The sequence below is a fragment of the Medicago sativa genome, chromosome 7 (assembly GCF_051527215.1).
Source record: "Medicago sativa cultivar Bolivia chromosome 7, Bolivia_mono, whole genome shotgun sequence".
In the NCBI taxonomy this organism is placed as follows: Eukaryota; Viridiplantae; Streptophyta; class Magnoliopsida; order Fabales; family Fabaceae; genus Medicago; species Medicago sativa.
Window position 1 is genome coordinate 72,599,000 of NC_140755.1, and position 12,368 is coordinate 72,611,367.

Below are 12,368 nucleotides of genomic sequence, written 5' to 3' on the forward strand. Positions count from 1 at the left end.
TACACACTAATTTCTAAAGACCGGTTTCCCTTAGCCCCTCACCTTTCCGATGAAAGTCCGGTGAGAGTTTACTTCTAGCAACCAAGCCTATTTCACTGACATGATTACTAGAAGATGCATAGAGGATTGAAACTACTCTTTGTCTCAATAGTTGCAAAGACTATTTCACTGTTTTGCAACTATTGTCTAGATTCACTTGTTCCAACATCAAAGCTCCGCTCTCGCTTTATGAATTGATGTTTGGGATGATGGATTAACGATTATCAAACCCTCCGCTTTCGCTTCCACAGTTTGATAATTGTTAATCCACGTTAAGACGGTGAATCTAGATTAGAAATTAGGGTTACATAAAAATTAGGGTTTAGACATGTTTTGTTTAGGATTGAGTCATTAGACTCCCCAATAATCCTAAGACTAAGAAGTCTACTCACTCATGTTCATCGTAGACATGGAGGAAGAAGAGAGAAATACGGTAAAATAAATTGCAAAGAAAGTAAAAGAGAAATAAAAGACTTTTATTAAAATTGCAATTGAAATAAACAAAGTAAAGGATGATTGTTTATGGTGGAGAGCTACTCTATTTATAGCTTTACATCTGACTTAGAAACTAAGCAACTAGAAGGATAAAACGGTAAAGCTGCAACAGGGTAACTTGGGCTTGAAGAAAAGCAGCAAAAGAGTATCCTGGGGACGGGCACGGCCGTGCCACATGTTGGCACGGGCCGTGCCAAGCTTCTGAGTTTGGGGGAACTTATTTTTGTCCCGTATCTTCGTATTCTTGCGCTGTATTTGCTCCAGTCCTCTTTCTTTTGCTCCAAGGCACCTTCCACCATATATTTATTCCTAAAATAAAATAAAAGACAATTTGAAGTAAAATATTCTAAACTAAAATAAAATGCAATAAAATCGAATCAAATCTAAAATAAAACTAAACTAAATAAGGCAATAAATAATACTATCTATAACTCATCAAACTCCCCCACACTTGAATCTTTGCTTGTCCTCAAGCAAAAGGCAGCAAACATAGTAGCAACAAAAGATTGATTATGGCAATATTAAGAACAATGTGTCTCAAAAGAAAGGCTTTGCCTCAAGTACACTAATTACAATTTCAAATACTTCTCATGAACCTATTCTACCCAACATCAAGTCTCAAGTGAGTGTGTGTGTGCAGTCCAACCCTTTTCTTGCTCCTGTATAAGACAGATATTATGAGGAATAGGTTCTATCCTTAGTGCTAAAGTAACCGAGAAAAGTCCTTTCTTCATTTCGTATAAGAGTGATGGGAATTAAAGTTAAGATTGAATTAATTTAACAATTAAGCACAAGGGGCTGCAGATGCTTAGGGGCTATCTATCCTCGTAGGAAGTCTTCTCGGATGTAATTGTCCTTTCCCCCTAGATTCAAAATCACCCTAAGCAGTGCTGCAAAATTATTATTTGTTTCATCTCCGCGTAGGAAGTCTTTTTGGATGTAATTGTCCTTTCCCCCTAGCATTGATGAATTTGTTTCACTTTAGGTTCAAATTAGGGAGTCACCACCACAATTAGGAAGTTAGGGATTGTCCTTTCCCCCACATGTTGGTGCCATTCTCCCGCCCCATTATAACTTTAACAATTTAGAATATAACAATAAGGCACAATTGATTAATTTTCCCACACAAACTTATACTACTTTTACTCTTAAGACTTTAAAGGGTCTAAGTTAACACTAAAGATAGAACGTGTTCCTTAAAATACCTATTCATACATTTACTCAAGGATTGCAACCGGGTGCTTTTCTCATTGGAGATTTTCACAATAAAACATGACATGGGTATAGCAAGAACACAAGAAACACAAGAAACTATTTTTCATGTACAAGAGGCGACCTAAAGAAGAGACAAAACAAAAATTTTCATGCCATATTTACATTAAAAACAAGCTACTTAGTCATGCCTCTTGCTATAAAAACAAAACAAAAGAATAAAGTTCAAGGGAGTTTGGGAACACTACGACTCTAGACACTTTATTAGGCCCCCCCCACACTTAGGGGAAGCATTGTCCTCAATGATTCAAAGGAAAAAGAAATTAAAAGAAGAAGAAGAAGAAGAAGAAGAAGAAATAGAATAAGGAGAAAGAAGGAGATGAGTAGAAGAATGAGAGAGATAGGGAGAAGAAGAAGGGAAGAGAGGAAGAGGAAAGCTCACATTTGTTTATTGAGGTCCGTAAGGAGGACCTTGAAGTTGGAGGTGTTGCATCATCCGACGGAGCATCTCATTATTTTCATCATTGACACGGGTGCCCCTTTGAACTTCATTGCGAAGGCCGGAGATTTCAACACCTTGCCTTTGTTGCTCGGTGCTCATCCTCTCGATCTCATTATGGATCCATGTCCATCTTTGATTTTCATTAAGCTCACCGGCTGCATGGCCATGGTGCCCCTCTTGGTGCAAGTTAGCACCTTCTCCTTCATCATGGTGCAAGCTAGCACCCTCTCCTTCATCATCTTGTTGTTCTAGAACCTGCACATCATCAACATACAACCAATTTTCTTCCACCTCGGTGGTAGTCCGAGATGGGTTAGGCAATAAAAACATGATTGGCACATTTAGCTTAAGTTGGTAATGGATGGGTGGACGATGTTTGATGAAATTCATAGCAATAAGGGTTTCTATGTTAAGCCTATTATTTCCCTCAATTGGTTTGATCCCCTCATCTTCACCCACTCCAAAACACCTAGCTATATATGTAATGATGCCACCCACCACTATGTCTCCTCTACCGGCCGGTCTAGTACCGACAAAGTCTAGGTGATCAATCAAATAAAAACAGGTATTGACGGGGTGGTTGTGGAGCATTGCCCATAGCATGAACAACTCATCGGTTCTAGTGTTTCCTAGCTCGGTTCTACCCCAAATAGTGCAAGCCATTACCCTCTGAAGGTACCTAAGTACGGGGTTGTGAATATTGCTTGCTTTGTTCGCCCTAGGGACGTATTTGTTAAGACCGGTGATTTGTTTCCAAAAGGCAGCTGGGTCATAGTTATCCGGTTTAAGGCTGGGATCCCAATGATCATGAATATATCCCTCATTTGCAAAGCCTAAGGCATCACAAAAGTGCTGAAGTGACATGTCATAATCAATATTCATTAACCGGAAAACAACTCTATGGTTAGGGTTATCAAAATTCATCTTATCTTTAGTAAAATCTATTGAGCTCAAGAATTCATAAGTGAAATTTTCATAACCCCTCATAGGTTTCAGCAATTCAGTCCAACCTAACTTTCCTATCAACCTAGAAACATCATCAAGCAGCTCTAGCATATCTAAAGTATGGGAATCAGGATAACGAGAAGGGTGCAGATGTTTAGAGATAAGATTTTTATACCTGTCCTTTTGCTTGTTGTTTTTGAACTGGATCCCATGATTCTTCACTTGGGCTTGCTTCTTTGGGGGAGGTCCTCCTTGAGAGCTTGCTGGTTCTTTACCACTTCTTCTTGAAGCCATTGACCTTTGGTAGAATTGGTTTTGAAGGTTTAGGGTTTGGGAAAATTTTTGGTGGAAAGGATTGGTTTAGGGTTGGGGTTGATGTTTAAGGAAGTTTTGTTGGTTTGGGTATGGAGATTGGTTAAGGTTTTGTGGTGTTTGGGTTAGGTTTTGAAGGATTAGGGTTTTGGTGAATTGTGGGTTTGGATGGATGAAAGATGTTTTTGATTGGTGGTTTTTGTTTTGGGTGAAGTTTGTGGTTGATTGGTGAAAGAATGGAGTGATTTGGTTATGAATTGAGGGAGATATGGTGGTTTGAAGGTTTGAAGGTTATGGAGGTTTAGAGAGAAGTTTGAAAGATGAAAGAGGGTTGTTGTTTGTGAATGAGGAAGAAGAAAGAAAAATTTGTGGGTATATGTGGTGTAGAGGTCGGGCACGGCCGTGCCACCCTTGGCACGGGCCGTGCCAACATTCTGACTTCAATGGCCTTTTTTACTTAAAAACTTGGCACGGCCGTGCCAATGCTAGCACGGGCCGTGCCACCTTTCTGGACCTGGGGGCTTCAGAATTTTTCAATTTCTTGATTTTTTTCGAATCACACTTGGACAATTACCTACAAAACAACTTAAAACAAAGAAAAACAAAACAAAAGCAATTAAATGCGTGGGTTGCCTCCCACGAAGCGCTCTTTTAATGTCATTAGCTTGACGGTTAGAGAGAGTCCTTAGAATGGATCAAAGATATCATATTGTGTAGATGACGCTATAAAACGTTCTTTTACAACATGATCATTAAGCATGCAACAAGAGTAAAGAGCGGGACCCTTCATAACGTTTTCCAACTCAAATCCTACCATCTTATCACTCACTTGAAAGACGATCCTACCAAGTTTAACATCAATGAGAGCTCATGCAGTTGCGAGGAACGGTCTACCTAGGATTATAGGGACGTCATCGTCCTCTTCAATGTCAACGACTACAAAATCAGTGGGGATGTATATCCCCTCTATCTTAACAGGTATGTCCTCGACAAATCCTACAAGTTTCATGGTAGAACGATCAGCTATTTTTAATTCCATCTCGGTAGGTTTCAACTCTCCTATCCCTATCCTTTTAAGAAGAGACAAAGGCAGCAAACTAACACTAGCTCCTAAGTCACATAAGGCTTTGTTTATGGATTCATTCCCGATTTCACATGGTATGGCAAAGCTACCTGGATCTCTAAGCTTAGGGGTTGCTTCTTGGACGATTGCATTAGTTTCCTTAGCCAAGGCTATTGTCTCATTATGCTCTATAGCCCTTTTCTTTGAAAAAATTTCCTTTAAAAACTTGGCATATAGTGGCATCCTAGACAAAGCTTCAGCAAAGGGAAGTTTAATGCAAATCTTCCTAAGTATGTTAACAAATTTTTCAAACTTACCCTCTAAATTAAGCTTTTCGGGATTTAAGGGGGGTGGAGTTTTGTTTTCTTCAAGTGGTTTAGCTTCTTCTATCACAACTTTATCACCTAAGGGCTTGACATTCTCTTTCCCAATGTTTTTAACCTTAGCAAAAGTTTCACCTAACTTACTACCCCTAAAAGATATGACATTAACTTGGGCTTTGGGGTTGGCTTCGGTTTGACCAGGAAAGACTCCCGGTGTTTGGGAAGATGTAGCCACTTGTTGGGCTATTTGGGCGATTTGTGTTTCAAGCATTTTAGAGTGAGTAGCAATAGAATCAACCTTGGTATTGAGCTTGGAAAGAGAATCATTCAGAAATCCAGTTTGGTTTTTGAGTTCTTGAAGTTGTTTGTTTTGGTTGGCAATAGAGTTTTCCAACAAAATTTCCAAATTGGATTTTTGAGTGAATCTTTGGTTGTTTGCATAACCGGGTGGTGCTACTTGTTGTCCATAGGGATTTTGATTTTTATAAAAATTTTGATTTTGTCTCATCCCTTGGTTGTATTGAGCATAGTTCATTTGCTCAACACCGTTAGTAGCACTACCTAGTTGGCAATCAACACCAGCATGACCAGTTATACCACATAATTCACAAGAAGGAGTAGAAGCGGAATTGATAGCACTAACATTGAATTTTTCAAGTTTTTCAGTTAGTGTATCAATTTTAGAAGCAAGGTGATCATAGTTAGAGACTTCGTGTATACCTGCCTCCTTTTTGGAGGGTGAAGAACTAGAGATGGCTCTCTCGTCGGTCCATTTGTAATGATTTTGAGCCATGTCTTCAATTAGGGCATACGCCTCCGTGTAGTTTTTGTTCATAAGCGCTCCACCTGCAGCTGCATCAACAGACATCTTAGTGGTATAAGACAAGCCATTATAAAAAGTGTGGACTATAAGCCACTTCTCTAGGCCATGGTGGGGACAAAGTCTTAGCATTTCTTTGAAACGCTCCCACGCCTCATAGAGAGATTCCCCATCTTTTTGATTGAACCGTGTGATTTGGTCTCTAAGTTTAGCGGTTTTAGATGGTGGAAAGAAACGGGCAAGGAATGCTTGCCTCATCTGATCCCATGAAGTAATGGAACCGACTTCGAGGGAATGGAACCAAGCGCTAGCTCTATCCCTTAAGGAAAAGGGAAAGAGATGAAGTCTTACGGCTTCTTGGTTCTCCTTCATGGTTCCACTAATTCGTAGGAAAACAGAGATGTGAAGATTGGGATCCTCAGTGGGGGATCCCGAGAATTGGTTTTGCTGCACCAAGTTAAGTAGGGCAGGCTTGATCTCAAAGTTGTCATCCTCAACCGTTGGGTACACAATAACAGCTTGTGGCTCAGCCGTAGACGGCGTTGCATACTCTTTGAGAGTGCGATTGGCCATGGCGGTGTTATTTTGTGCTGCTCTCCTCCTCCTATGTAAGAACCTTTCGATCTCGGGTATGAATACCGCTTGATTTCTAGTTCTTCGCATACAATGTTGAGAACCCAAGAAGTTAACGATAACAGAAAAGTAAAAAGGTAAAAATAAAAAGAAAAAGAAAAAGAAGAAGAGAGAATTCTAATCACTAAGAAAAAGCTAATTAAATTAGTTAACTCCCCGGCAGCGGCGCCAAAAACTTGATAGAGCCAAACCGCAAGCGCACGGCCTATCGAAGTAATAGTAGTAAGTAGAGTATCGTTCCGCTAGGGAGTTGGTCAATTTAATTAACTTTTAATGAATGATTAGAGGAGAGAAAGTTGATTAGAAAGGGTTTGATTGCTGAAGGTAAAAACAATAATAATAATGGGGCCTTAGGATCATTGGTTCATCTTAATAACTAATCCTTCACTAGACAAAACCTAAACATCTAATTTCATGATTTACACACTAATTTCTAAAGACCGGTTTCCCTTAGCCCCTCACCTTTCCGATGAAAGTCCGGTGAGAGTTTACTTCTAGCAACCAAGCCTATTTCACTGACATGATTACTAGAAGATGCATAGAGGATTGAAACTACTCTTTGTCTCAATAGTTGCAAAGACTATTTCACTGTTTTGCAACTATTGTCTAGATTCACTTGTTCCAACATCAAAGCTCCGCTCTCGCTTTATGAATTGATGTTTGGGATGATGGATTAACGATTATCAAACCCTCCGCTTTCGCTTCCACAGTTTGATAATTGTTAATCCACGTTAAGACGGTGAATCTAGATTAGAAATTAGGGTTACATAAAAATTAGGGTTTAGACATGTTTTGTTTAGGATTGAGTCATTAGACTCCCCAATAATCCTAAGACTAAGAAGTCTACTCACTCATGTTCATCGTAGACATGGAGGAAGAAGAGAGAAATACGGTAAAATAAATTGCAAAGAAAGTAAAAGAGAAATAAAAGACTTTTATTAAAATTGCAATTGAAATAAACAAAGTAAAGGATGATTGTTTATGGTGGAGAGCTACTCTATTTATAGCTTTACATCTGACTTAGAAACTAAGCAACTAGAAGGATAAAACGGTAAAGCTGCAACAGGGTAACTTGGGCTTGAAGAAAAGCAGCAAAAGAGTATCCTGGGGACGGGCACGGCCGTGCCACATGTTGGCACGGGCCGTGCCAAGCTTCTGAGTTTGGGGGAACTTATTTTTGTCCCGTATCTTCGTATTCTTGCGCTGTATTTGCTCCAGTCCTCTTTCTTTTGCTCCAAGGCACCTTCCACCATATATTTATTCCTAAAATAAAATAAAAGACAATTTGAAGTAACATATTCTAAACTAAAATAAAATGCAATAAAATCGAATCAAATCTAAAATAAAACTAAACTAAATAAGGCAATAAATAATACTATCTATAACTCATCAGCAAGAAGGTACAAGCCTGCTGAGGCTTAGAGAATACAGTTGATGTAATTGTTCAGGTGAACAAGATTGTAAAGTGCAGGATTTGAGAGGTTATCTCAAGCATCATAGTGGAAACTCTCACAAGATTGTGAGGAGTGGACTAACCCACATTGGGTGAACCACTATAAATCTTTGTGGGTTCTTTCTCTCTTCTCTATACTCTTTAATTACAGTATACACAACACGCACTTGCACATTTACTTTATTAAACAGTTTTTGTATATGAACTTCAGAACGTTCTGAAGTCAGAAGATTAACTTAATTATTCCAAGTAAACAACTTGAGAATGACTTTTAAGTTTCAGGTTAATTTTTAAAGGGTCACAATTCAAACCCCCCTTCCTTGTGATTATTTTATTCACTTCAATTCTATTGCGTTGATGCGAGGTGGAGGCCCCCATATCAAGGGCCGTTGTAGACTGATGAACTGAAGCAGATGCAAGGACACCCGAAGCATTAGCAAATTGCCAATCTACAACCATGTTCCTAGCACGCTCTACAACTGTGGCACTTTTTCTATTACATCATCCCAAACTCGGAGGTTGAGGTGTTTCCATATACTTCATATTACAGTTGACAAACGTTGCGATAATTCAGCAGACAAGTGCTCTAACAGCGAAAATATAGGATTCGTGGCTGAAGTAGTAGTGGAGAGGGCATGTTGCATAGAACCCCAAAGACCGGTCCTATTCCACACTTGTATAGTAAAAGGACAATAAAAAAAGACATGCATAATGGTAGGTACATAATAGTAGTTTTCTAAATGAATTAAAAGACCACTAGGTAAGGTCAATACATATGTTCCAACAACAAAAGCATCAACCTTTGCTCCATTGCCAACTCTTAGATCGACCTCGCCTTTTGTCAATGTTCTACTCGTTTTCAGCCCCTGCACATCAGTACAAATATGAGAACCACATCCAGTATATAATACCCATGATGTAGAAATAAACATATTAATTTCTATAACAAAAATACCTGAAGAAGTATAGACAACAGTTCCATTCTTCTTGTCTTCCAGATATTTTGGGAAGCTACGCTTCCAATGCCCAGTCTTACCGCAGTAGAAGCATTCGCCCTCTATAGCCATGCCTCCAGTAGGCGTTGATGGCTTAGCAACAACTTTTCCTTTGCCATTTCCCTTAAACTTATGAGGCTTCTTGTGATGCCTTTTGAACTTTCCATTGTTGACCATCAAAATGCCTTTCCTTTTCCCTTCATATTCTTTTTAGCAGTTCTTAACATAGCTGCAAGTTGTGGAAGAGTTTTTTTCAATGTCATTCATGAGGAAGTTCTGTACAAAATGGTTGAAGCTTTCTGGCAATGATTGCAAGATAAGATCCACAACAAGTTCCCGCTCAAGGGGTAAACCCAATCGAGCTAGGTTCTCAACATACCCAATCATCTTCAGTACGTGAGGTCCTACGGGACTTCCTTTCGACAACTTGGTTGAGAAAAGGGCCTTGGAGACATCAAATCTTTCATGCCTAGCCTGATCTTCATAAAGAGTCTTAAGGTGGTCGGTCATATCGAACCAGTCATACCCTCATGCTGTTTCTGCAGCTCGGGAGTCATGGTTGCTAGCATGATGCAAGAGACTTCCACAAAGTCATTGAGATGCCTAGTATAAGCATTTCTCTGAACCGCGGGAGCTCCAGCAGGTGGTGCCTCAGGAATAGGTTCATCAAGCACATATAACTTTTTTTTCATGTGTGAGGACAATCCTCATGTTTCGGCGCCAGTCTAAAAATTTAGTTTCAGACAATTTTTCTTTCTTAATTAGTGATCGCAAAATGTTGTTTGATGCATTTGTTGCCATCTACAATTTTAAAATATACAAAATAAGTATCATGAAAATAACATATTTAATTTGGCCTTTAATTAAATACGCTCCCACTATTTTACTCAATTGAAATGACCTTCAAACATTTGATTCGGAAAATCCCGTTGGAAGATTTTCTAGTGGGTTGAAATCCTTATTTCACCTTCTTTTGAGTCAGCGGGGGCTGATCCCTAAAAACTCAGTTATTTGGGTAGGAACATTTCCAATTGTATCCTATACAACTTCCAAATCAATTGGGCGAGTAACTCTTACTCAAATCTATCATATAGACATTTATCAATTATTGCTTCTAAATTTATTCTAATCTTATTAAAATTAATTTAGTTAAGTTAAACTGAAAAGAATAACACTTGGGTAAATGAGATTACCGCACAGCAACTTACTAGTACAGAGCATGTGTTTCACAGAGGCAAACCGACATATTCGATAATAGTCTTGAAGGGTGTTATCCTTTTGGAAAGTATTAAACTTAATATATCATATTGAAGGATTTTTATTAAGTTTGATCTCACCTCACCACAGCTTATATATTCAATAATATCCCGCTTAATTTCTTAGACTGCAGTGTCAGATAACCCTGTTTCAGTAGAACTTTTTATGAAAGGGCATAAAAGTAATTTCATCATACTAGCATATAAGTAGGGGTGGGAATGAGCCGGGCCGAGCCGGGCTTTGCTTAAATATGCCAGGCCTAGTTGAAAAAACAAAGGCCTAAGCCTTGGCCTTTTACTTGTCAAAGGCTTTATTTTAAGCCTGACCTGACCTTTTTAAAAGCCTGGCCTATTAGCCTGTCTAAAAGTATTGTTTGTGTTACAAATTTCAAATAGAGTCCATTCATCCATTTTTATTTCTTTTCAATTTGTGCAACGTACTTAATGTAGAGATAAACATTAACTAGATACAAATTAAACTAATAAAACACAATCGTAAAATTTATAGATGGATAGAAACTAAAGAATAATCATGTCTGATAACAGGAAGGATTTTAAACTTAATCTGATAACTATACTTAACATTAGGCATATTAGTACCAAGCCTCAAAAGTTCACACAAATCTAATAACAATATGAGTATTTAATGATAACTTAACAAGCTTTCAGACAGTAAGAAACTGAAAACAAAATCAAGACTTAAGCAGAAAAAATGCATAAAATCTTCAATGGGATAAAAAAATCAGCAACTTAATATAAGAATTTGAAGGAACTATTTTTTTTTTTTTGTATTACTATATAAATAATAAATCTGAGGAAATATAATAAACTCATATACGGACCGGCTTGATAGGTCTGATAAGCTTTTTTATAAGCTTAAGCCTAACCCATTTAAATTAACAAACTTTTTAAAAGCTCATGCTTGACCTTTTTATTAAACGAGTTAGGCCGAGTCGAGCTTTAAGTAAACCGGGCCATAGACCCCTGACGAGCGGTCTGGCCTATTCCCATCCCTACATATAAGATATCTTTCCTTTTATTTTTGTGGGCTTTTCTCATTATTTCTAATCAGCCGAAACACTACTCCCTCATTCTCCACTTCTTCTTTCATGTTTTCCCTTTCCCCTCACTAAAAAGCATCAATTTTCCCCATTCAATCAAGTTCAATCCAACATGCAATTGTTTCAGCTCAACCCTTAGTGTTTTTAGCGCCTCTTGTAAGCTTTGAAACTTCCCTAATTTGACAAGTTTTGCTTTTGAGCTTAATAATGGCTTGCATGTAATCTAATGAGGATGGGTATGTTTATATTTGGGTTCAGAAGCAAGATGAAGGAGCTGAGCTAAGGTAGAAGCCTGAGTTTTTGTTTTGTTGAGAACATAAGCTGGAGATTGAAGCTTGGTATTATAGGCTGAAACTTAAGCCGCTGCTCGTTTGTTTATGGTGTTTATGCGATGTTGTTTCTAATCTCAGACTGTATGTATATTGAATAGGTGATATTCATACATGAATGGTTAGCAAGGGTGAAAGAGGAAAGCATAAGCTGTTTTGTAGAAGTTTCCAAAAGCACTTAATTGATGATTAAGCTGTTGGACATGTTGTGGTAATTGGCTCATACCTTTTTCTGTGAAATCTGAAATTGAGTAATTATTAGATATTTGGATCCTACGTTTAATTTACTTCAGTTTGGATATAAATTTTGTGTGATTCGGATTAGTGATGAACTCGGAAAGTGCATTTGAAGTTGAGTATTTCTGCTGGAAAAATGCTTACGGGTTTTAGCGTGTATTTTCCGGAATAAGCTAAATTGTGAGTCTAAGTCGATGGTATGGTTCCAGAACTGAATATATGAACTTGGTACACTTGGTAAGAGTTTGTATTGTTGGACTGAAATTGGAGCTTGCAAAATCCATAAGTTGTAATTAAGCTGTTTTGAGAGAAAAGTGCTTATGGAGCTCAGCAGGAGCTTAATTGGGACTGAAGCAGCATGGAGACTTCAGAAAAATGTCATGGTGAGTTCCTAGTAGTTTAGTACCCACCTTTGGGATTACTTATGTGTGAAAGTGAGATAACATGAAATTTAAGCTATTTTTGAATGATTAGTAATTTTCCCAAAGTGACTGCAATTCAAGAGAGTTTTATATATAGTTATGTTACACGGGGTAGACGCTAACTCTAAGAAAATGGGTATTGTATTACAAGACTTCGATTTAGATAATCGAATCTAAAACAATCAGAATAGTCACATCATATTAGATATTTGCATAGAACAACAATTGTATAATACAGTTAACGAAAACGCATAAGATATGCATACAATAA

The 12,368-nt window shown here is 38.1% G+C and overlaps 1 non-coding gene across 1 annotated transcript; it reads left to right on the forward strand.

The window, feature by feature from the left end:
- The first annotated feature begins 5,814 nt into the window (after positions 1-5,814).
- Positions 5,815-5,921, forward strand: LOC146908247 (small nucleolar RNA R71). Its single transcript, XR_015020770.1, has one exon. It is a non-coding gene; the product is annotated as a small nucleolar RNA R71 (small nucleolar RNA).
- Positions 5,922-12,368: the final 6,447 nt, after the last annotated feature.